Genomic DNA, 26,189 nt, shown 5'->3' with positions numbered 1-26,189 from the left:
ATAAGATTGCCCAATAAACATAAAAGGCAGCCTAGGCTAGTAGTAGTTTTATTGTGATTGGTACAGTTGCATAACAACAGAGGTTCTGGTTTGAACCTTTGACCTACTGTGCTTGTGAAGTGTGCATATGCACATGGCTTTTCTCGACATCCTCTACAAATCATCCATGGAAACCTCAAACTGTTAATTTGCTCCACCACACTCTCTTTAGGACCAATATACATATACGCGAAACTTAAATTTAACAGAGACCCGACAATTGCTGGAGTGCAGTTAACAGCTGACCCACACTTATTCAGTAAATCAGACACCTTATTAAGTGGACTGTGCATTCTGAAGCTTTTCATACAATAGAAAGATGGTTACATTATAATTATTTAAATTGATTTCAGCCTGGTTCTAGTCTGCTTTAAATCCCTACACACAATTATAAAAAACACAGCACCAAACAGTAGGTTTTTTTTTTTTTTTTTTTTAATCATCAACTTCACAATATATGAATTCACAAGTGTCCAGACAATGCTTGCAGCATGAGAAGCACTGGATTGAAGTATGGGCACAAGTTGCTCAACTGATGTTGTATGTATATTTTGAACATGAAAGAAGAAATCTCACTAAAAGTTTTTGCCTATTGTAAAGCTACCAATAAGATGTCCTTGTCTGCCGGTTCTGCTGAGCATCAACATGGCTCTAAAAATTGAAAGTGGCTTTTGAAGTCACAGTGGCATCCAAGGGCGTGTGCATGTATGTTCAGTCCCGATAGATGGATGGGTGCACTAATTCTCTTCAAACAATGGTGGACACGAGAATAGAAGAAAGGTTAAGCCCTAAAATTCTTTGTGTGCCGCTGGCCTCTGGTCTTTTTGTTTTATACGTTTAAATGCACGGACAAAAAGTATTCTGTCAATGCCTGATTACAGCTACCATTTTGGTATAACAAAACTATACTTGGTTAGTGTAGCATAGCCATGGTCTTTATCACCTTCTTTTCAGTTGTCATTCGGTGTATGGGAGCATGCCCTTGATTACTAATGATTTAAAGGAGTGTAAAACATGCCATAAACTTCCATTTTAATTTGAGAAGGCGAAGATGTTTCCTAATGCTTGAAGACGGCCAGTATAGCCTCTTGCTAGGACAAGCCGTTAGGAAAGCAGAATGATTGTAAGCATCTGGAAATCTTTGGAGTCAGCAATTAATACTCTGGGTATTTACAAAAGAGACCTGCTAGTAATTTGAACCTGGACATATTTCCATTCATTGTCATTAATTACCCAAAATTGACAAAACGTTTTTATTTATTCACAAAAAAACAAAGCTAATAGCTAGCACAAGATCTTCTTGTATACAGTATCCATTAATGGGACTCTCTCTTACGTTGTTTATTATTTCTTCGTTGCTCTTCGTATTACTTTTACAATAAGCCATCTTGACATTAAGATGGCAAATTTACCATATTTATTCGTGTATAATGCACATTTTTTTTCAAACTAAAAAAAAAACATTAGTTTGGGTGTACATTATACATAAGGGTTTAGTCTATTTGCAACAATTGATCAGTCAATAACATCGCTGACCATAATCGCAAAACATTGGATGAAATGGAAATTGAACCTGGGTCGCGTCGGTAAGCACCACTAAAACACCAGTGATGTTGATGACATACAAAAAAGGCATTCAATTTTATCTCATTATCACTACACTTTCATTCATGGAACCCTAGACAAATCTTAGAGAAGGGAGAAAAAAGGAAGTTGTCTTGAAAGATATACAGGAAATAAACGCAAAAAAAACCCATGAGAAAAACAACTCTGGTGTATCTGAATCAGATTTCAAGGGACAATAAGTATATACATAGTACATTTTATGTTTGTATTTAACCATGGCCACACGTGTTCAACAAGGTTTGTCACTTACAACGTTTAGTTTGAGCTGAGTAAAAATGTAACATAATTCATACCCATTTTTAATAAAGAAATTAGGGATGCGCAATATACGCAGCGTGTTGGGGAGGCAGCGTCTCAATAAACTGGCTAGGAAAGCGAGCTCTGTTGTGGGCAAAGAGCTGGACAGCCTAACAACAGTAGCTGAGAGACAGGCACTGAAAAAGCTGAGGTCAATCATGGACAATCCATCGCATCCGCTTCACAGCATTATCTCCGGACAGAAGAGCAGTTTCAGTGACAGACTGCTGTCACTGTCTTGTACTACGGACAGACTGAAGAGATCTTTTCTTCCTCATGCCATGAGGCTCTTTAACTCCACCCGGCAGAGTAAAGGCCCACATTAAACCACACCACCTACATTGGATATTACCGAATCTTACTGCATTATGTGTTCTGTGTAGCACTATTTAGTTACTCGATATAACATGCTAAAGTGGGCATTTGCACGTCACACTGGGTATTTGTATATTGTATTCTTTTGGCTTTATTATTGTATTGTTCTCAGCTCAGGGATGCTGCTGGAAATGTGAATTTCCCTTAGGGGATGAATAAAGTATCTATCTATCTATCTATCTATCTATACTTAAGTGCGTATTATACATGAATAAATGTTATGTGCCTCAACCTCTCAAATTTTTAATTTTTTTTTGCTTTCTATTTGGTAAATTGTAGGTGCCCTTGAATCTTACATTTACCTTATTTTCCGGATAAAATTGTCATTGTATTACAAAATATTGTGATATTTGTTTGGTAACTGGATTCAGACGCTCACCTACTTTTGACCATTCGACTTGCGTAAAACGGTAGATATTTTTTTCGGGGTGTCGAACAATATCCGGACATTGCTACAAGTTAGATATTGTATTGGGTGTACCTTTTTCCGAGTACAGGAAAGTACTGGAGTGCTCCTCTCCACCGCTACCGGCGTATGGTGTTGTTTGAAGTCACCCAGCATCTACCCGGAAGTGAAAAAATCCCCTTCCTCTTCCTAATTTGTATGTAACGATCTCTCCTTCACCTGCCCGTAATCCCATCACTACCACCAATGTCGCGTGTCTTTTTGTGTGGGTAATGGCTTGCTCCTCGTTCATGAAAAATACTCAGAAACACTTACGGTCTCTTTGTAAACTCACCGAACTTTCTCCAAAACTAAACTCTCGTTTGCCTACTATCTGGCACCAACTCTCGCAACATTCGTCGCCCTTCTAACATCATTCATGCACACCTCACATTCTACGCCTACACTACCTCCAGCGCGCTTAGAACTTTGACATTTTTATTTTTTAATATCTCGTGCATCCATTCAATATGGTTGGTGTAAATTGTAAATAAGAGGCGAGCCGTTTCTTTTGAAATAAAAGTGGAATAAAAAAAAGCTTGATGCGGTTGGGAAAATGGTCTGAGCGCTCTTTTTCGGACACTTTTTGCCATGGAGGAGGACCTCTTGAAGCGCATCTCCCAAAAGTAAGTTAAACCTTCTTTTATTTATATTTATAGAGCATATTATTTTATAAAATGTTTATTTTTAAGTCCCAAAAAATGCAGGTTACTTATCCTAGCCTTAAACGCACTTATTTAAACCTAAAACATTCAAAACATAGCACTGAAGCAAATTCAACTGACGAACGATCGTCCGGAACCTAATCGTTTGTAAGTCGGGCAGCGTCTGTATTTGTTTAATTTTTCTGCACTTTCCTATCACAATATGATTGATCAAAAAGAAACCTTATCACTTTGAGGAAAACAACTCCCTTTTATTAATTTACAATTATTTGTTTTTCTGGAATCCGCTAATGTTGAATTGTTTGTCCAGCCAAGAAACGGGTGAATGCGGGGTCAGTGGGTTCGAGAATGCTCGCAATGTGGAAGTACCTCGGACACGTGCGCTGTGCTGCGATCCATTCCGCCGCCATAATTTCACCGCAGCAGATTCCAAAGTAACTTTGAGTGGGCGTGGTTGTGGGAGGCCATGTGTTGGGTGGCAGCTGCTCTGCTTTGACATTACAGAGTAGACACTTTTAAAGGGTGCCCGTCAGCAGGGGAGTTTAAACTAGGCTTGTGTGCGGCGTTGGTGTTGCTCATACAACTAACTTGGAGAGCTTTGTGTCCTGACTTTTTACCAGAATGATTTTTTAGTTTTTCTATATCCCTTGCTTTTGCAATGCTGCGGCATTGCCCAATTCCCCGTTTCTCATCTGGTGGGGCCCGTAGAAAGACCTCAAATCATGGGAAAGATAGGACTATCTCCAAAGCGTCACCAAAAAGCGAAACCATGGATGCGGTTGATACAAAGGACACTGACCACTTACCACCTCCAAAAATTCTCCGAATATTCAGTATCAACATCATTGCTCAGGGTTTACCATTCTGTCGTCGGCGGGTAAGTGCTATTTATTTAAATGAAAAAAACTGAATTGGTATTTCAAGATGCCTTCAATTTTTCTTTAAAAAGATCGCTGAAATGAAAACGACTCAATGGTTTCTTTTTTTTTCCTGTATACTTTAGGGGTATACATTGTTCAGAGAGTTGCCTATGTTGTTGCAAATTTGTGTGATTGCGGCTATAATTATGTATTATTGGTGAATATTGGTAAAGCGTGGCACTTTGTGCTGTAACTCCACCCTCAGAAAAAGTAGCACCCCCGCACATGACCCTAATTTTAGGATTGCTGCAATGTAGCACGGGTAATAATTGTGTGTGAGAAAGCTACAGGCTACAGTGTTAGAGTTAACATCACATTTTTTGCAGTGATGTGTTCAGGCCTATTTTGATTCATGTCAAATTGAGTAAAATCAATGCAAATCGAGTGAAAGATGCATGGTCCAGTAATTCATTTGTACTAAGGCTAGCCAAACATCCGAAAAGGATCCAAATACTAACAATTCATTAGTCCGTTTTTAGGTGGTGCACACAAGTTCATTAGATCCACTTTATATGACATTTATCCTCTCTGAAGTCTGGATCACTTGTTAAATTGCCGTATAGCAGGCTATAAAAACCTATGGTAATGTGTAGCTAATACTTTCTGAACTCTCGGTAACCCGGATAAAAACATTAAAACATCAGAATTGGATTGTAATAATTGCTACTTTGTTGGATATGTTTACAAGATTCAATAACATTATAAATTAATATACATGCAAGATTAAAAAAAGAACTCTTATTTATTTACCTTTGGTGTGACTTGTCTTGTGCTGGTCGAATGGAATAGCGGGTGTAAATAAAATTGGGGTGGAGACTAACAGTGGATTACAACTGAAAGTGATTTCGAAACTTCCACTTGCAAAGACTCTCATGTCCCTAGAAGATTTCATTGCTTTAATCGCTTCCTTATTTTTAATGGTCCTGATCGTCGATTGGTTATTGCAAATGCAGCATAGTGTAGCGACTTGTGTGCCTCTTTTCTATTTCTTGATAATTCCAATCTTTGTTTCCATGGTTATGTCTTATAGCTTCCCCTTTAGCATTACTGCAAGTCATAGCAAATAAATGCCGACTAAAAATCCCGGTTTTGTATCACCGACTCGTAAAGTCTAAACAAAATACATGAGATTGTGATCTGAATAAAGAGAAAGGCATTGTGGGACATAATTCAAGAGCATATTAACAGTGTCATGATGCAAACCAATAGCGGACCAGCATTTTATAAGATCTCGACCAATAGGAGACCGGCATCATAGAGACCTAGCCCTACATCCGTACTAACACTGAGAAGTTTTTTTTTATAGGTTTTCTGGCACGCAAAACTAATTTTTGTTGTCATATAGTGGGAACATTTCCGTAAAAAGGCAAAAAAAAAAAACCATCTCACTCCACATTATAAAGTGAAAATGTCGCAAGGCGGGGTCATCGTATCCCGGGAGTCTACTGTACAAATTGTCTGAAATGAGTGGGCACTACTTCTACTTGTGTGTCATACTTCCATTAGTTGCTGAGTGATGCAGTTGTCTGTTCAATACTATTAGAAAATAAGTTCACATATTTTTTGATGCAGGTAGTTTGCAAGCTAGTCTCTATTTTCTAAGAGCATGTTACCTGGCAAGCTAGCTTTCTAGGAACTATTGCAGTGCTAAGTTGAACATATTGATGGCGCAATAAAATGTCGAGCTGGGAGTTTATACAGCCTTTTCACAAAATGTGATGATACAGCGTCTGCTTGACTAGTGAGGGCTTTATTTGTCGTGATTTTGGATCCGGGTATATTATCTTGTTTTGCAACAAAAACACGGCCTTTGGATTCATCTTTATTTTACAATCTATTTGTTAGTTAATTATAAAAGTCTGCTTTTAAAGAAAAGTCAACCATCATGGGAACAACCATATATTATTGAAACTGGACCATTTGTTACAAATGTTCTTTTAGTGGTTGTTGCAAACTGACGATTAAATCTGATTAATCAGAAATACCCTCTTAACACTGTTAATAACACCAAATTAAATCGCTATGATTCCAATTAGGTTGTAATTCATAACAACATGATTTTTTTCTTTTGGTCAGAATGAGTTTTCTGTAAATGATCACATAACTTTAGAGAAACTTGACAAGTCCTTTGTGGTTTACAAATACTGAAATGGCAAAACAAAAGTCGGTTTTTTTTTTATGAATTGAGTTTGTCATTTGTGAACTTGGAAGAATGAAAGTCTTTGCTGTAAAACATGATTAGTCCTGTGTTTTTCGAATGGCTATTGGAGAATAAGTCAAGAGGTTTTATTAGGCATAAAGAAAAAAAAATAGTATTGGAGACTTTACTTTTAATTGTTATTATGCACCTCACCCTTACTGTATACACTTTGAAAAGTACATACACTGAAGATCAAAAATAGAAAATGATTAATAAAAAAATGAATAATTTTGAAATAATACCATCTTCACTGCTCGACAGTCTTAGGACATTTTGTTGTGTTTATACCATGGTACTACAACAGGAAATTATCTGTTTTGCTGTGTGACATGGAGCATCATCCTGCATGAAGACTGCAGGCTGATTGGTAAAGAACCTTGTGCTGTTGAACACACATTTGCATTCACTCAACCATGTACAGCAGTTTTACAAGATGCTCAACTCCTGCTGCAGAAATCATGCTCCAAACCATGACACTTCCTCTTCCACCTTTCACTGACTTTCTTTACATAGTTTGGGTTTAGTCTTTCTCCGATGCGTCGCCAATCATAACACTTCCCATTTGACCCAAATAAATAAAATTTGCTTTTCTCTCCTCTGTCCACACAACTTGCTCCTCAGCAAAGCTCAGATTAGTTTATTTTTTGAATTATTATTATCTTTTTGCCAATTAAAGGTTGTGTCACTGCAGTGTGGGCCTTCTGTCCAAAGATTTAATATTCTTGAAATTACAACTTTGGAACGATTATCTTGTCTTGCCACAGCTGATAGGGTCATCCCTTTTGTTTTTGTCTTGACATCTGGCTTTCGGAGGTTTCCAGTCACGTTATAACAGCCCACCATCTTCAAAGTCAGTCAAACTGGCAGTTAGAATGCTAGGTAAATAGGTGTTGACATATAATCAAGAAAAATAGCAGCATGTGCTAGCTTGGCACCATTAAGCGGGTGGCACCTGAAACGGTTCTCTAATTTCGATCAGTGCATTTTTGGCGTAACACAGGTTGTTTTGTTTAAAGGCCTTATTTGTTCTGTGAAAAAGTGTTGTTGTATTATGGTATAACAAAATGTCCTTAAACTGTTGAGCAGTGAATATTGTAATATTTTAAAACTGTTCTTTATTTTGTTAGTTCTCTTATTTTGATCTCCAGTGTATATCTGAAGATTTTCTTAAACATTCCCCTGTCTCTTCTTACTTACCCCATGCCTTCCTTTAACAGCAGGCATACACAGTAAGCTGATCTTGACTTTCCCACGGCAGCGATGTCTACGTCAACAACACCATTCATGTCGGTTCATGCGCTTTTTTTTTTTTAACTTTTTTTTAATACCAATTTTTGTACTTTTGATTAAAACCGATGTGATACCAGCTTCTGACCCATTATTAAACCTATGATGAAATAATTTCTACCATTGCATTTGAATTAAAGCCATTTCCTTCTCTCTATGTTGGAGCAACAGCTGTTTGGTGGTTATTGTGAAGCTAATTAACTTTGTTTTCCTCCTTGCGTTAGCATTCAACAAAATGTGGTTAGAACAATACATTAATGGCGGTATAGTTTATTAAGATAAAACATTCAATTTCTGACAATGTGGCCGTGTTAATTTTTACCCTTGAAGATTAAGTTGGAAATGCATTTCTATACGAAGGAAATATTGCCGGATTTGACTTATGTACCCTTCTGGCTTCACAAAAACACAAGAGGGTATGGTAAGGAGGCATCTGCCATTGACTATTTTAAGTCGCACACCAGAACCTGGGCAAATGGAGCCCGTCAGCAAAAAAGTGACAAAGTCAGCTGCGTGTCGGCCATAAAACTGGGGATTTTCCTTTTCTCAGATTGTTACTACTGTATTTTCTGGATTATAAGTCGCCCCGGGTATTGGGCTCTAAACAAAAATATATGTGAGGAAAAAAAAATTACTGAAGTCACAAGGTTGAGTTTTCTACAGCTGATGTACATGGCAAAAAATATTTTTCCATGAGCATATTTGCTCATTTTATTACTTAACTTGCTATATTACCTTTTTTCTTGTAAAATAGATAAATAAATAATACCTCAACTGAGCAAAATTATCTATTATTGCGGAGATATATAATTTTGCTCACCTGGTGGATAATTTTCCTATACGAATTAGCATGATAAATTGCAAGTGGGACAAAATGATTTTTCTTTAAACATGTTCTACTAAAGTTTTGCTTCATATTTTTTGCATTTTCGTGATAAAAAAAACCTTCCAATACAGAAGACGGCAATGTTTTTGACTTCGAAAAAGCTAGTTTGTGGCTTCATAGTTGATTGACAAAGTCTGTATCATGTTTTTTATTTAGCCCTTATAATGCTAAAATTTAGATGTATTGCAAATCTATCATTGTGTTGAAGTGCTTCACCGTGTGACTCAAATGTCTTGAGCATTTTTAATTTCCTGTTCTGCGCGTTTATGCCCTTCTCTGATATTAGTGTTGCGAATCATCCATGAATTCTTAATTGAAGTCTCAGTGTCGTTTTCACATGGCTGACCTTCTACAAGGTTCTCTTATGCATGTGGTACTTCGGCCTTCAGGAAAGATGGCCTATGAATATATCTTTAATAGGCTGTTACCAATATAGTTTGCCTGATGGGGTGGCAATGAACCCTGCTGAGTGCACTCCCAAAGCACTGCACTTTGGGCATTTGCTACAGTCCTTGACCTTTCAGGATGTTATACTGGCCTACCCTTTTTTCCCTTCTCTGTGAGATGTCTTGTTTAACATATTTTTATAATGGGAAATCGCACCAACCTTACGATCTTGTTTGATATCACAAAGAGCAGAGCTAGGGCTTTCCTTTGTTCAATCTGCACATCCTGTGAAGGTTGAAGAAGAAAAACAAGCTCAAGCCATGCCTCTTCCCGGTATTCACATTCAGCCGGTGCAGTATCAAGTGCGTCTATATTTAACAGCAGTAAGGGAATGGTATTGTAGGTGCGCGAGTATGGATGCGCATACCTCAATAGGAGTGTCAAATGGCAAGGTAGAATCTGAATAGTTGCATTGTCACAAAAGTATCTGTTACTTCACAGAAATGACAGAAAAATAGACATTTTAGATTGATAAATACATGGAAATTTACTTATTGCATCGTCAGCTGCCATCATCAGCTGCCATGTTCCAGAGCCTGTGATGGAAAAAAATCGCAATTTAAAGTACCTCTTTAGTTGATTTTAGAAATGCATATACCGTACTTTCCGCACTATAAGGTGCACCTAAAAGTCTTAATTTTTTTCAAAAGCTGACCATGCGCCTTATAATACAGTGCGCCTTATATATGGCTCAATATTAAATCGCAAGGTCTCGCAACTTACGCAACAGCCGCCTACTCGAATTTCCCCCGAACGTGGGGTAGTCCGCGTTGTATGCTGGGATTTATATACCGGCGTTTCATTGGCTAACCAATGTGTCAATCATCATTTGAATCGATCGCTATTGGCTAAAGTTATTCAGAGCCTCGGATAGGCTAGAGGGCCGAAACAAACCCTGCAATTGGCCGAAAAAGCTGTATCAATCATCAGTTAAATCGATCGTTATTGGCTGAAGTTATTCGCAGCCTCGCATAGGCTAGAGGCCCAAAACAAACCCTGCAATTGGCCGAAAAAGATGTGTCAATCATCCGTTAAATCGATCGCTATTGGCTGAAGTTATTCGGAGCCTCGGATAGGCTAGAGGCCCAAAACAAACCCTGCAATTGGCCGAAAAAGATGACTGAATAGCAAGCTTGCTAAACTACGCCATAAAGAAACATGTTTCATTAGTCTGTATTTGTAAATATTTTACTCTCCTGGATTTACTACACTCACGGTTGTAAAGAAGACCATTGTTGCGTATCACTATTGAACGTGAGAACTTAGGTGAGCTATGCGGCTTTATGTTTTCCCGGTATCTTGTTTTAGAACGATCTTGATGTTGCTGTGATGAGTTGAGTGAATTAAACTCAATTCCAAGTGTTTATTGTCATATGCACAGTAAAGTTGCGAGCGAAAAAGAAAATAGAAACTAAGGAATGGTTGGCATTTCTTGAATCGCAAGACTTTAACCTTCCGAATGATATTTGAAATGATGCATTTGAGTGACATCGTACGGACACCGCATCCGCACGTGTCTACAACACGTATTTGCTTCTTTGCAAGCTTTGGGAATGTTAAAGGGGTAATCAGTTTGACTGAATCATCTGACTGTTTTGTCGACGTTCCCATTGTAGCGCCTTATAACCCGGTGCGCCTTATCTATGGAAGATATAGGACCAAAAACTATTTTTTGGGGGTGCGCCCTATAGTGCGGAAAATACGTTAAGTACTTATAAACAGTAAATATAGAAAATACAAAAAATGCATGTGACAAGCTGCCACTTTTGTTTTCCAGTTGAGGTTCTATTTTAGTAATGCTGATTCCAGTTTTAACCATCATTCATACACATTATGACGTTCTTATGCATGGGTCAGGAACCTATGGCTCTTTTAATGATTACATATGGCTCAGAGGAAAAATTAACTTGTGCAACTTTATCATATACTGTTACATGTGGGGCCGTTTGCCGTGCATTCAATGCCAAGACAGTATTGCTCCTCAAAAGGGTTCAGTCCAGTATAAATAGTACACAATTTTAACACTAGTTTACATTCCGGGTGTCACACCAACAGACCTTAATGTGGTTGTGAAGTGCTAAATAATCCTTTATATGGAATCTCGTTAGACAATCTTTGCTCATTGTTGAGACACTTAATGATGCAAAGCCACAGAACAAACTTTAACCCAAAACAAACTTTTTACCCAAAGCTATATAGCTATTTAATTGGGTTAGCGGTAGAAATTGGCGGAGCTATACAGGATCCATTCCTTCTCGCCCACCGCAGTCCGCACTTAAGGTAAATACGTTGGTATTTTGTGACATGTTTACAAAATAACTTTTCTTGCTCCTTGTTTTGAAACCATTATTTAGGACAAAAATGGCCATTAAAATGAGCCTCAACACTATGGTAACTGTGGGAGGGAAACACATTTTAAGTACTTTATTTATATTAATATGTGACACAGGCTCTGAAATTATTATTAACTCACACAGTGAAAAAAAAAATTCTGAAGAAATAGCTTTTGTGTGGATCGCTTGTCTGATGGTTTTGTTGAATTTGGTCCTAAAACATATCGTGTGTCTCTTTCTAAAAAAAAAAAAAGTTTGCTTTTATGGCTCTTTGGGTCAAAAATGTCCCCGAGCAATATTTAACGCAAGTAGTAAAATGTACCAAATTCTTCCTAGTCAAGTAAGTTTCGGGAATTGCGCAAATGTTTCAAAATGTCACAACTTCGTCTTATTTGCTATCTGGACAATCAGGTGTTGTTGTGAGTAACAGCTTTGTTTTTTAATGGTAGATCACTCTAACTCACACATCCTGCTGAATGCTGAGTCAGTCCACAGAGTGGAGGTGGTATACTACTTTCAACAGACTCATGATTGTGTATTAAAAAACACTGAACGTTTATTAAATATGAAATTGAAATACAAATGTTATCCAGATAAAACGGTTGTTGTCGTCTTAGATTAGAACAAATTGTTAACATACATAATTAGTAATTCAAGTCTCCTAAACAACCGAATCATCATTTTCTTCAGATTTAGGCTCAACCAGCAGAGTAAATTTTCTCTGGACTGCCTTCCTTAAATTACTTACTTACCCTCAATGAGATTGATTCGATCCCTGCCATTTGAGCAAGTGATGATATTTGTTGTACATAACATGCATGCCTCTTCATTTGACCCCAGATAGAAGCATGGTCAGTATGCTCTTTATATTGCTTTGGGGCCAATCAGTCCAGATGGTTGCTCGCACAAGTAAGTTACCAGGTTCCTACATGTATAATCTCTATTCTTTAATGGCCCCTCTTCGCTGACTTGTTTGTTTTTGAAAATGCTGAATTGGCAATGTAAACAGTAAATTTTCATACATAAAAATCTGAAGACCCACTATTTAGATCTGAACTTTCCATTTTAGCCACTTGAGTACTTTTTGGGATTCTTTTAGGCATATTCCTTGTTAATATTGTCCTATCTTTGCCAGAGTTGTTGTTTCAGCAGGTTTTGTTTGATGTTGCAAAACAAAATTGCCACTCTCATTTTCTTGTTGGATCAAAACGTAAGAACTGATGGCGATCAGACAGGTATTCCTAAATCTTCCTCTTTGAGTTACGTTTATGAATACGGACTAATGGAATGTTGGTTCACTCATCTTCGATAGTTCTGCTAATTCTGCAGAACAAAAAATGGCTCAGGGGGAATAGGCTTATTATATGTTGAAAGAAACTGTGTAGGATCTTTAGAGGTCAGTTCATTGGAACAGAACTATAGTGACATGTTTATATTTTGTCAGTGTAGATTTTTTTCTTACTACAACATGTAGGACAGACTTGGATAATTCCTATCATCTTGCCGCACAGCAGCAGACTTCCATCTCCTCAGTTAACTTTTTTTCTTTTTTGCTCCTGAAACCTAAACACTGAAATTGCTCTTTGTGCAGTAAAAGCCCTCCTTGGATACATTCTAGCCGATACCAATTTCAAACCTCAAATCGATTTTCTGCGAGCCAAACGAGAGTTGGCCTCTGCAGCAAAACCTCACAAAGGCCCCAATAAACACCTTCATTACGCCCTTTTGCCCTGCAGTCTCAGAGAGGTCCCTTAATGGAATCTTTAAATCATCCATATAGCGTAACGTTGTGGAATCAACATTTCACTGTTGTCTGTACACCTGTTCTCTTTTTTTTAACCGCAGGCAAGTGACAGAGCACCTGTTTAATAATGCGCCAATGTCGTAAATATTTCAACATTTCAAATTTCTATATGACACGTAACTCATCCATGGTTAAAAAAACATTGAAAAATCACCACAAAATTAAAAGACATTTACAAGAAGTTGGTCGATCAAAGATGTGTTGTGAAAGTGATTTCTGAATTATTTCTTGAGTTTATTTTGTTATTAACTGGTCGGCAGTAAATTGTTTTATAGGAGTCTGCTCGTCTAGTGTGATACCTGAATCATATACACTATCATAGATTTGGATGATTTTTTATAACTACAAATTAACATCTTCAGATAATATTCCTTGTTTGAGGATAAAAAGGTGTTTTGGTTTAAATTGGTTGATCCTGGAGGTTTTTTGATTCATGGTACTCAAATATTTGATTGTTGCCTCCAGGGGGCAGCATGGCCTCAAACCTAGTGTGGTGTACTTGCCCTTGAATGTTTCAAGAGAGGATTCTTCACATATGAGCAGTGCTTATCAACTTGAATTGTTTCGCTGCCTATGCAGTGCTGCTAATTTGTGAAATTGCAACCACTTAACAAGTACTCAACATGTCTGTCTCCTTTGCTTGAGTGTGTAACATTTGTGCTGATTAGATGCGTGTCAAGCACCGTGTCACACCCTTGTCATATTTTACTCCTTCCCCGCATGCATACCCCACCTACTAAAAGCTTGGGTAAATATGTCACTTATATCACAAGTTTACTTTAATGCTTTTTTCTTAATTGATTGTGAAGGATTCCTGTGCATGTTAAAATTATGCCACCAATGTGTCTGGAGTCATTTTCAATGCGAAAGATTTATGAAAAGAAAAGCTTGTTTAAATTAACTTGTGTTCGAAATTGAAAAGAAAAATCACAAATGCTTCTACCAACACTTACCTAATAAAACATGCCTGGTTTTATTTCTGAAAGCAGCCTGCTGTTGCAACCTTTTTGTCTACTAAATGAAGATATCGCTTATTTCTAATAGTGTGATTTTCTGTTGTCCTCTATCAAAGCTAGTAATCAATAATTTAGGAGACCTGTATCAATAACACAGAAATATTTCACCTTTCTGTTACATTACCAACTTTGCCCAACTATTTTTTTAATGAAAGCTATTTGAGTTGAGTTATTTGCTGAAAATCCACAGTTCACTTATTAAGAAAAGGCAGCAAAAATGATCAGTCATAAATTTCTTTGACTTAACTTTTTTGATGGTATCCCTTTATGTTTTGTTTAAAAATACAAGGTGCAAAAAAAATAATATTGGCGGAAAAAATAGTGTGATACTGTTATCTTACCATCGTAGGTTTCATTCAAGAAGCATCCGTAATCATCCTGCGCTTCAATGTGCATTGGCCTCCAGTGGAAGACCCCGCCCCCGCCCGGTCAGCTTTTTATCTCTATATTTAGTAGCATGACTCAGGCCGGTTTTCTACTCCCACTGAATACACGTATTACAAAGATAAATTGCTTTGTGTTTTTTTTTTTCCCCACCTGGGAGAAGAACTCACAAGCTCTTATCTCATTTGTGGTAAAATAGCAGACCAAAAGGCTCAGCTTCGACAAGTGTTCTTTTGGTCACCATTAAAATATGCTATTATAGTAGTAAAATGATAAATTAAAGCAAATACGAGTGTTAAACACTTCTAGTCTCTTGTAATCCGAGGACCCGCCTTTACATGACAATAATTCACCATATGTCCAGTTTTAATTTCACAGATTTACATAATTGAAGATCCCCCAATCTTCAAATTTTGCTCAGCAATAATCATTTAATGTAACATTTTAAAGCCATTTTAAGAGCACTTGCAGCACAAATCCTCAAAGCTCATTGTACACCCGCATGTGTGCCTTCCGCTTCACTTCGCCTCATGTTCTGCAGGCCTCCTCCTTTCACACCCTCTCACCACAGTGAAGCAAATAAAGTGCTGATCTGGTGCGCTTGGCCGCTCTTTTCTCAATTGCGAGGGGGGCTGGACTCCCACAGGGCCCGCTGCAAAGCCAACGAGTACTGCTGCTCAGTAGCCAGATGACAGCTGTGGATAACAAGTGCCTTGTTATCACAATTAAAAACATTTTTCTACAAAACTGTTATCAGAATTCTAAAGAAGCGCACTTTAAACCCGGGCCGGTTTAACTTTTATGGTCATCAGCCGCAGTTCATTTTTGGGGGCGGCAGTAGCTCAGGAGGTAGAGCGCTCGTCTTGGGATCAAGGGATCCCAGTTCGAATCCCGTTCGATTCCGTGTTACATGTCGAAGTGTCCTTGGGTAAGACACTGAACCCTAATACCCCCAATAAGCAGGTTAGCGCCTTACATGGCTGCAAGGCCGCTATTAGGAAATGTGGAGCACATTGTAAAGCGCTTTGGGAAGTCATTGACTTGAAAAGCGCTAAATAAATGCAGATCATTTCATTTTGACTTAGACATGACTATGGATAGTGGATAGATAGTGTTTGTACATGAGTACTACGATGGGTGTGCCAAATTTATGAAAGAACAATCCTAGATTTCTCAATGTAATGGCATTAAAGGTGCTGTCCAGAATTTTGAAATGGTCTATCAGCTGACGCCATCTTCTGGCTCAAGTCATCCTTGCAAAGTCTGTCAAGCTCCTGGTGTGTTGCGTGCAAGTACGATCATTTCTTAGATGCGCTCGAATAAACTCTTCATTTTCTTACTTTCCTTACTTTAATACTACACTGACAAATAACCGCAATGGCTAGCATAAAATCACTCTCCTCCCACTCTCTCATCCCCCCCATTCCTGCTTCCTAATATGTTGCGTGTCACAAACAGCGTAAGTAAGATAAAAGCTGATAAGCTCAATGGAAAAAGAAATATAAAGACTCTGAACTCAGTTGGACATCGTTAACACATACTTGATGAACAAAATATTTTACTTTTAGATATTTAAGAACACGTCAAACGACACAGTCCACCTTTAAAACTAAATGAGAGTTGTAATAAACCACATTGGAGCTAATCACGTAACAAAGAACAGCCCACAATATGTGACCATATGTCACCAATGTTGCAGCAAAGTGTCTTAAAGGATTTTAAAACAATTGAATATCCAGTTTTGTATAAATTTTTGCAGATTTTTTTTATTCTCTGGAAATCCATATTTAATTGTTCAGAAGCACTGTGTGAAGTAACGGAACAACCCACTATAATTTTGCTGACGTAGCTATGATATTGCCATCAGAATTTTGGGACAAAACATAGGCCCTAACTATTATAGCCATCATAGAGGTTATGATTCACCATTTTTGATACCGGCCCAAGTGTTCAAATATAATCAAAGCTGATTGTTTTTCTTTTTTTATACCGCTTGTTAGCAAATACCCAGTTCTTGTCCCACTTAACAATTAAATTGTGTCACAATCAAATTCACGGGCAGATACTTCAACTGATATACTAAAGACACTTCTTTTTCCCCTAAATGATTGTTTCCACTCTGCTGGGGCATGAAATTGCTGCGTGAGATCTTATCTTTGTTCCTCTGGGCAGGGAAATGGGGGTGCGGGTGAGGGGATCATCCCCATGAAATTGAAGCCTTAATCAGCACTATCTGCTAAACGTCTTCACTAAATTGCCAGACGTGCGCTCCTCTTCATAGACAGCAAGCCGGGGCGTTATCCCTGATGAGGCCAGAGGCGCTCACTGCAGCCTGGAGGCCAACATGGAGAGACTCCTGTTGCCAGGCAACACGTTTACAACTGATGGGTGCTGGGGGGATGTACAGGGCTAGTGGTGGGGGTCCTCTGTTGCCCACGCCCCTGCCTGTCCTCCGTCATTGCAACGTTGCGATTAGATCTGTAACTCGCTTGACCTGTTCAAGTATTGATTTGATTTGAAACTGCTTGGTGCTTCCAGCCAGCGTATCCTTCCAACCTCAAGTGTCTGACATCAGTCAGGCTGCCGATTCTCGTGCTGCGGAAGGGAAATAAAAGCAGTGCAGCTGCTGTAGTTGTCACTTAGAAAAAAAACAAAAAAAACATTTGCGTTAGTAAAAAACCAACAATACAGAATACACTGCATCTCACTTTGGTTTTCGCTAGGTGATCCATCACATGGCACAATATGATGGCGTCTCGTGTTATCGTACATAATAACTTAATGTGGTTTTGCAATAAATACCCCAAACATTGTTCTTCTTAATTTCTTAATAGGTGTGTGCCCATTACTTCTAAAATTTTGCCTCAATAAAATTACTTCTTTTATAAATGTTTCTCCAATCGCTCCATGATCTTTTGACAGCCCTACTCCCAGGGCGTATTTCTAGACCTGCGGTGCAGACGTAAGAAATGTGGAGAGCATGGTCTTCTTATTGATTGCGTGCAGTGTGCATTAGGCGTGTAATGGTTAAAAGTTAAAAAAAAAGGCCAAACCCGCTCTCCAGACAAAGGATAATTCTTCAGCAGGTTGTATTTCACTGTGTGACATTTAATGATTTGATAACGTCTATGAAATGATAATGACAGAGCCTTTGTACCATACCAATATAAATATTCCACTTTAAATGTGTTTCCCTACCAGTTACTTTAGAGTGTTGAGGCTAATTTTGTCATTTTTGTCCTAAATAATGGTTTCAAAACCAGTTCTTTTTATAAAAATGTCACAAAATACTGCAAATGAGGATACCAACGTATTTACCTTGAGTGCAGACAGCACTGGGTGAGGAGGAGTGTGCGTCTCCTGTCCTGTGTATAGCTCTGCCCGTTCCTACTGCTCACCCAATCGAATTGCTCTAGGGGCCTTGCCATAGCTTCTGGGTAAAATGCTTGTTTTCAGTTAGTTTTTTTGTGTGGCTTTTCATTGTAAAGTGTCTAAACAATGAACATGGAATTCTTAGCGAACTTCCACATAAAGGATTATTTAGCGATGTACAGCCAAACCGGGCTCTGTTGGTGTTACACCTTGACTGTAAACTGTAGTGAAAATTGTTTTCAATACATACTGGACCAATCTTAAAGCCTTGTCAGTATTGCCTCAGCATTGCATTTGCGATAATTAGTTCTTAGTGTAAGTATACATCAAGTTGTTGCGCAATTTACTTTTTTATCTCCGAGCCATATGTCCTCTTAAAAGGGCCACATATGGATTTTGTGCCAAAGGTTCCCGACCCATGCTGTATATACTCCCGTATAAACCTACTTTTCATATAAGCCGACCCCCTAAGACTATTTATGTACTGTATAAACATGTATATAAACCTACATCACATATAAGCTGACCTCCTAAAATTGTTTCAAAATATCCTTATAATAAAAGAAATACTTGCCCAAAATATTTATATAACGTGTTCCTAAACAAGGAAAATCATTTAAATGTCTGGATGATACAGGTGATAAAATCTGTAACAATGATAAAAATACAAATCAAACCATTTTAAGCCATTTGATGTTTTCGTAGTGCAGTTGTTAGCAGATTCGTCTAACACGCGAAAGGTCCTCGTTTTGAGACCGGGTGGAAACATTTGTTGGCCAGGAGAGGGATGGGCGCCACCAGGCTGGTACTTGCCCAAGACACTTCACAGGAAAGGATGCCCCTACAACCACAATGGTTAAGGGATGGAACCACCCACTTACTTTACCTTATATATACCTTTTTCTTATCTCACAATAATTTCCTTCTTCGACTCAATCAATGTTGTCAGTTTTCCTTCCCTCTTATCTCTAACCTTGTTGCGGCCTATTGTTAGGGGAGAAAGTTAATACAACACGCTAAACCACAATAAAATTAGATGTAGTCCTACTTGAACATAAACATGTTGGCAAGGATTGACTGAACAAGAACAAAACGATCAGGCGAGAGGGGGAGCATGAGGACATGGCGCAGACATTGTGGGAACAAGACGGATGCTCAGACACGGGGGCCAAGCAAAGCATTTGAGTCTGCAAGATACTCTGACTTTGAGGATGCTCAGCGAGCTAAACAGTCTGATTTTGGTGGCCATGCCTGTCTTATGCCCCATTGTGATAGTTTCTTATTAATGCACATATATTTTATGGTTTTAAATCTGGATTATATTCAATAAACATTGAGTTCACTCAACTGCCAGATATCAGACTTGAAATGTAAACGTTGTATTCCACTACTTTGCGATCATGGAGAATTTTTGACTCTGGTCTGAAGTCCTCTACTAGAAATTGACAAGTGTACCTGTAAAAAAGTTGCCGGTTTAAGAAATGAAAATTAAAAAAGATCTGCAGCATGGATTTTCTCTTCTAATTTAACAGTTCATCTGCTTGGCAATTTCATCATTTTCAATTTGTGCTTATCTCTGGCAACTGTAGGTTTTTATTTGTTTCCTGAACGTTTTATCTGCCAAGTCTCCCTGCTGTGAAGGGGGCCCCTTGTTCCTGTCGTCTGCCTTCCAATCCTCCTGCCTCTCGTGCGCATTACCATACAGCTGTCCTACCGGATGTGGTTAGAGACGCAACCACAGCAGATGGATCGGTCTGGATTAAAAGCACCAGACGAATGTCCGTCATTACGGTCCGCCTTTTGTCAAAAAAAAAACGGTCATTTGTAGTGTCGATGCTTGGCTTAGTGTAATGATCCACACACTCGCTCCTGTCAATTGAATATATGCTACTTTGGCTATTGGCTACTGTTTTTGCTTCTGTCAAGGGGTTTCGATGGATGTGATATTTAACAAAGGATTGTAATTATCTGGAGGAGTAAAGTAAATGAAAGCGTTTTGCACTCTCAAATTTTCATGAGAAGTTTTCGTTAAGCCTGTATTTTCCTTTTATTTACCTACAGTTTATATGCAAGATTTCATGTAATAAACAAAAATCGTCTAGTGTCACAACCTGAATCTATTAAACAAAAAAATATCTTATTTGTCTTTTCAGTAACCTACAGATATGTTTCTGATAATTCAGCTCCACTTAATCACAAAATCATTTTACAAATAAATAGACCAAATTTCAGCACATTTTTACTATAAATTCTATGTTCTATTGATTTTGTTGTAACGGCACAGCCTAACATTTGCTACTGGTGATACACAACCAAATATGTGCATACAAAGTGACTAATTTACCCCTGATTTCAGTTTTTTTTTATGTTTGTAAATATGGCTTAGATGTGAGTATATACACTAAAGAGACTTTCTCCATGAGGAGAAATTCAGCACTCTGTGACGGTGCCACCATAACTGTATTCAGCTGTACTTTGTGCGTAAATCTACACTCGCCCACCCTTCTTCAGCTTGGTTTGTAGCATTCTGAGCGAAGGAGGAACAGTTAACATTGTCATTCAGGCACTGCTTTCAATAAGTAGCAGACTAACACCATACTGCAACATCAGTTTAGCTAAAAAAAATTGTAATAATAACGCGTTACAGTACTCGTTACCAAGAAAAGTAATTGCATTCCATGAACACGTTCCTTTGTAACACGTTAGTCCCAACTGTGCTAGTCGGCTAAATTCCCATACCATGTGGAGATCATTTTTTATTGGCAATATGTCGTTTAGGCTGTAAAATGCAGCGCATGTAAATTTAGTTAACCTGCAAATTTGGATTACCGTAAATTCCGGACTATGGAGCGCCTCTGTTTATAAGCCGTACCCAGTACATTATTAAAGAAAAAACATTTTGTACAAACATAAGCCGCACCTGACTATAGGCCGCATGTGCCAACATTGAAACATGAGATATTTACACAGAAAGAGTTTAAATAATATACAGTACCTTAACCCCACAACGTTCCAATGGCCCGCCGTGTCCGTACGATGTCACCAGTCACCAAAATATGTCATGCCACATATCACTGGAATGATAAAACTCTTTGGATTCAAAATATATTTAAAATATTCACATCAAAGTAACATCATGATCAATCTGAAACAGATTATAAAGCCGGTGTAACACCAGTACCATGCCTGGGCCATCTTTAAGGCCGCTGGACTTTTGATAAACAAATACGCGTTTTCACAATGTCACCAGTCTTCTTCTGAAATGGTCATTTTGTCAGTCGTGAGATCAGCCATGATTATTCGTTGCAGGCAACGACCAATGGATTTCCCTTTTTTTTTTTTTTATCTTAAAATTTTTTGTCATTTACTGTGGTGACTGTAAACGTAAATGTAAATGTTCTGCATGTGCTGTCTGCTGGCAACTATAAATGACATGGTAAGGGTTTATCGTCAGACTAAATGTTAGGTCCTATTGATGTCTACCCCTGGTTCAGAAAAACCTCAAACATTTCCCACTGTAATATAATATTTTGTCAATAGCAACTGATAAAAAGACCACCCCCTAAAACGGATTAAAAAAATACACACATTGGTGGATTGTGGACTTTGCTGCTTAATATACAGTATATTCCATAAATGTTAGAAATCTACAATAAATCTCAAGAAGCCAACTTCCAATCGGCAAAGGAAATCTGCTATTGTAATTTAGAGTTTCTATTTTAGTTCATTTGCATTCCACAATGTTTTACATATTTATTCACCCACACAGTCATAATCCCCAAGTGTAAATAATGGATTATTTTTGTAATAGATTCCTTTAGAGGTGAGGGTTTTTTATTTTAATTTTAGTTTTTTGAAGTGGCCATTTTGGAGTTAGTTTGGTCATTTCCGAGAGTGCTTCCACGATAAACACGGTTTATCGCTAGCCATAAGTGTATTGCAGGCCGTAGGCTACCTACCTGATTTAAAGGCACACTTTGAATGCTTTTGTGACTGCATCATTCAAATAGAAGGGCATGTTTCCCTTTTGCCGTGCCATCTGCTGGCTCTGTGTTGCAGACGCTCCATAAATCCTGCTTAGCTTGCTTTAGCCAAGGGATTCCCAAACTGCAGAGCACTGAGATTAAGTGTCATGGCGGTCAGCTATGATAACAGAAAATCTACATTGCTTTTTCTTCTCTGGGTTTGAACTGGCTTTTTTTGGTCCGTCAATAAAATGTAGCTGAAGAAAAAACATTTTTAAACTCAAAGCATACCAAGGAGCTGGTGGGGCTTTATTTATTCTGGTGGTGTACAATTCAATAACACATCTTCAATTCCGTTTGGTGTCTGAGTAAAGACCTCGGTGAATAATACGTTGTACAAGCTTTATTCAAAATAGACGACTATCATTTTGACCTTGCTTTTGTTTTCTGTATGAGGAAGATGCTTTGTGTGTGTCCTTACTATGTAGGCGTTTATGACTGTAAGAAAACTGTCACACACAAACTCTTTTGAGAACTGAAATGGTACAGAAAATGCCTGACACAAAGCCGGCAGTTTTCACATTCGTTTTATATATTTTTTCCTTTGCACTCGAAGCGTTCTCTCTGATATTGCGAAAACAAGCTTACCAATGGGCCATTTTTTGGTTTAAAATGCATGTTCTCTCTTAATATAGCGTTATTAGCACTCTTCTCTGTTTTACATGTTACGTCTCTAAAGTGATAACCTCGTTTACTGGAGGACAATATTATAAGGACATTTTTTATTTATATTTTAGTCATACATATTAGGTTTACAGGTGCGATTATTTTTCATTCTTATTAAATATTTTTGGATATTAAGCATTGGGTAATAAAGTATTCTTCTGCAACATTCAAAATCAGCTTAATATAATCCTTCCCTTGTATTTTTCAGATGTGTTTGCACCATTTTCTTTTTTATTTTATTTTATTTTACATTTTTTATGTATTTTTTGCTTTGTGATACATCATTTTACTTCAAGCCTCAAAAAGATTTCTGAGAAAGAGATTTTCAATTCCCCAGCCTTCTTTTTGCTTGAATTTCAGTCTTTTTTACTTATGGTCTCTGGTGGCAGAATTGTGTCATTCCAAGTCAAGCCTGCTATCAGGAGCGCTGCTGGTGGCCCATCGAAGATAGCGCTAATCTAAAACTGGACACTTTAGACAAGAACCTTTGCTTTCCAAGCATGATGGGTGGATACATCTAAACAAGATAAAAAACACCCTTTACTGGATGAAATTAGAATTTAATTAACATGGATTACCTCCCTTGATTTTGTTTCAAATGTTTGGCTGTCAAATACAACCAGATGTAAGGTTTAGAAACCATTGCTCCATTTCTAATGCAAGCGAATGTTTCTTCTTCACAAAAGAACTCCTATTTACTAATTTATTTGCTTTATAAAAAGTGCAGGTGTTCCATTTCCTTTAAATCAATGTAAGTATTGGCAAGATAATCCAAGATAATAAGGATTTTACAGGTAAATAATCATATTATTCATCAGGGTTTCCCCGACATCCAAATTCTTCAAAGTGTAAATGGGTTTTAGGGAGTGTTGTGTAAAGGAAACTTAAAATACATGAGAGGATTGGCATGGTTGTATTAATCTTGTTTACCTGTTTAAATTTTGTTTTGTCGTTATCAGACAAAAAAACAGAGTCGAAAGACACCATGATAAGCCTTTCTAGACAATCTTTTATTGTAGTGTCTACGATATTTCTCCAGCAATAACTTTATAGATTTAAGATATGTCTTTTGGCTATCTTAAACGCGTTATTGCCTAACACCCTTCATCAAAAGATACTGAAGGTCTTTCCCAAAACCCTATGTTGGTTCACTAAAAATGATTGCAGTTGTGTGCACGGGATAAGTAAAACTCTTCAAAGCTAGTGGGATGAAGTGAAGTGAAGGTCAAGGTGAGAATGTGTCTGAATGAGATTTTTCAAATGCCTTTAGAACTTAAAATTCAGAGTCAACAGCGAGCACGCACAGAGATATGTAATTTGCCATGATTAAAGTGGTGTATGCATGCCAGTGTAAATGTAGATTTCCCAGCCAGGAATCACCTGGTGCATAATAGACACATTTCAATACCTCCCACTCTCTTAAAATACCACTATGGAATGTGAACTGCTCAGACTGCAGCCACATGCAAAAGTCATTCATCATAACAGGATTAAACATGGAATAAGGTTTTAGCTATACGAATACATGAGGACTTACAATAACTTGTGTCATTTTAGAGTTTTCCAACATACAAATGCAAAAGATTAACCCAGAGTGGAGTTGCATTAGCTCCACTGCAAGTTGTATTTTTAGTTTTAAGAAAACTAGGGGATGATGAATTTGAAGTCGATGTTGCTAACCATCAGCCCATCATTGGGCATTTTTAAAATACTGAAGAAGGTGCAAAAAAGCATCAAAACCCATTTTTTCTGTCTTCACACTAGAATTTAAGTGCACATTTCTGTTTATTTTAAGAGCTTGCACAATAGACTAAAGGCTTTAATACAATACAATTACAGGACTGTCTCAGAAAATTTGAATATTGTGATAAAGTTCTTTATTTTCTGTAATGCAATTAAAAAACAAAAATGTCATACATTCTGGATTCATTACACATCAACTGAACTATTTCAAGCATTTTATTATTTTAATATTGCTGAATTTGGCTTACAGCTTAAGAAAACTCAAAAATCCTATCTCAAAATATTAGAATATCATGAAAAAGTATACAAGTAGGCTATTCAACTAATCACCTGAATCATCTAATTAACTCGAAACACCTTGCGAGGGTTTCCTGAGCCTTAAAAACACTCAGCTTGGTTCAGTAAACTAAATCACAAGTATGGGGAAGACTGCTGATCTGACTGCTGTCCAGAGGACCATCATTGATACTCTCCATCAGGAGGGTAAGACACAAAAAGAAATTTCTCAAAGAGCAGGCTGTTCACAGAGTGCAGTTTCAAAGCATATCCACAAAAAGTCTGTTGGAAGGGAAAAATGTGGCCGGAAACGCTGCACAACCAAGAGAGATGACCGCAGCCTTAACAAAATTGTGAAGAAGAGCTGCTTCCAGAATTTGGGGGAGCTTCAAAGACAGTGGGCTGAAGCTGGAGTCCAGGTATCAAAAGCCACAGTTCACAGACGTGTCCGGGAAATGGGCTACAATAGCCGTATTCCCATGCTCAAGCCACTTCTGAACTCAAGACAACGGAAGAAGCATCTGACTTGGGCAATGGAGAAGAAGCACTGGACAGTTGCAGAGTGGTCCAAAGTCCTCTTTTCAGACGAAAGCAAGTTTTGCATTTCATTTGGAAGTCAAGGCGCCAGAGTCTGGAGAAAGGCTGGAGAGGAGCAAAATCCAAGTTGCTTGAAATCCAGTGTGAAGTTCCCACAGACAGCAATGGTTTGGGGAGCCATGTCAGCTGCTGGTGTTGGTCCACTGTGTTTCATCAAGTCCAGAGTAAATGCAACTGTGTACCAAGAGATTTTAGAGCACTACATGTTTCCATCTGCTGAAAAGCTCTATGGAGATGAGTATTTCATTTTCCAGCATGATCTGGCACCTGCCCACAGTGCCAAAACCACCAGTAACTGGTGCACTGACCATGGCATCACTGTCCTTGATTGGCCTGCTAATTCCCCTGACCTGAACCCCATTGAGAGTTTTTGTGGTATAGTTAAGAAGAAGATGAAATATACCAGACCTGCAAATGCAAATGAGCTGAAGGCCGCTATCGAAGCATCCTGGGCATCAATAACACCTCAGCAATGCCACAGGCTGATTGCCTCCATGCCACGCCGGATTGATGCAGTAATCCGTGCAAAAGGATTCCCAACCAAGTACTGAGTGCATCAATGGACATTTTCAAATGTTTGATTTAGTTTTGCTGTTATAAAATTATTTTTTTTACTTGGTCTGAGGAAGTATTCTAATATTTTGAGATAGGATTTTTTTAGTTTTTTTCAGCTGTAAGCCAAAATCAGCAATATTCAAATAATAAAAGGCTTGAAATAGTTCAGTTGATGTGTAATGAATCCAGAATGTATGACATATTTGTTTTTTTAATTGCATTACAGGAAAT

General features: G+C 38.0%; 1 protein-coding gene and 1 long non-coding RNA gene across 2 annotated transcripts in view; one reads left to right on the top strand and one right to left on the bottom strand.

Moving 5' to 3' along the window:
* Window positions 1-26,189, top strand: part of fbxw7 (F-box and WD repeat domain containing 7) — a 103,170-nt gene that overhangs the window by 34,786 nt on the left and 42,195 nt on the right. The window lies entirely within an intron of this gene.
* Window positions 9,348-14,734, bottom strand: LOC148361285 (uncharacterized). The gene is made up of 4 exons (XR_015851125.1): window positions 14,682-14,734; window positions 9,679-9,723; window positions 9,555-9,586; window positions 9,348-9,412 (listed from the first exon to the last, which is right to left on the bottom strand). It is a non-coding gene; the product is annotated as an uncharacterized LOC148361285 (long non-coding RNA).

This window comes from Urocampus carinirostris, chromosome 8 (genome assembly GCF_059441175.1).
Source record: "Urocampus carinirostris isolate Australia breed hairy pipefish chromosome 8, RoL_Ucar_1.0, whole genome shotgun sequence".
Lineage (NCBI taxonomy): Eukaryota > Metazoa > Chordata > Actinopteri > Syngnathiformes > Syngnathidae > Urocampus > Urocampus carinirostris.
Note: the sequence above shows the minus strand (reverse complement) of the source record. Positions and strands in the feature narration are given on the sequence as shown.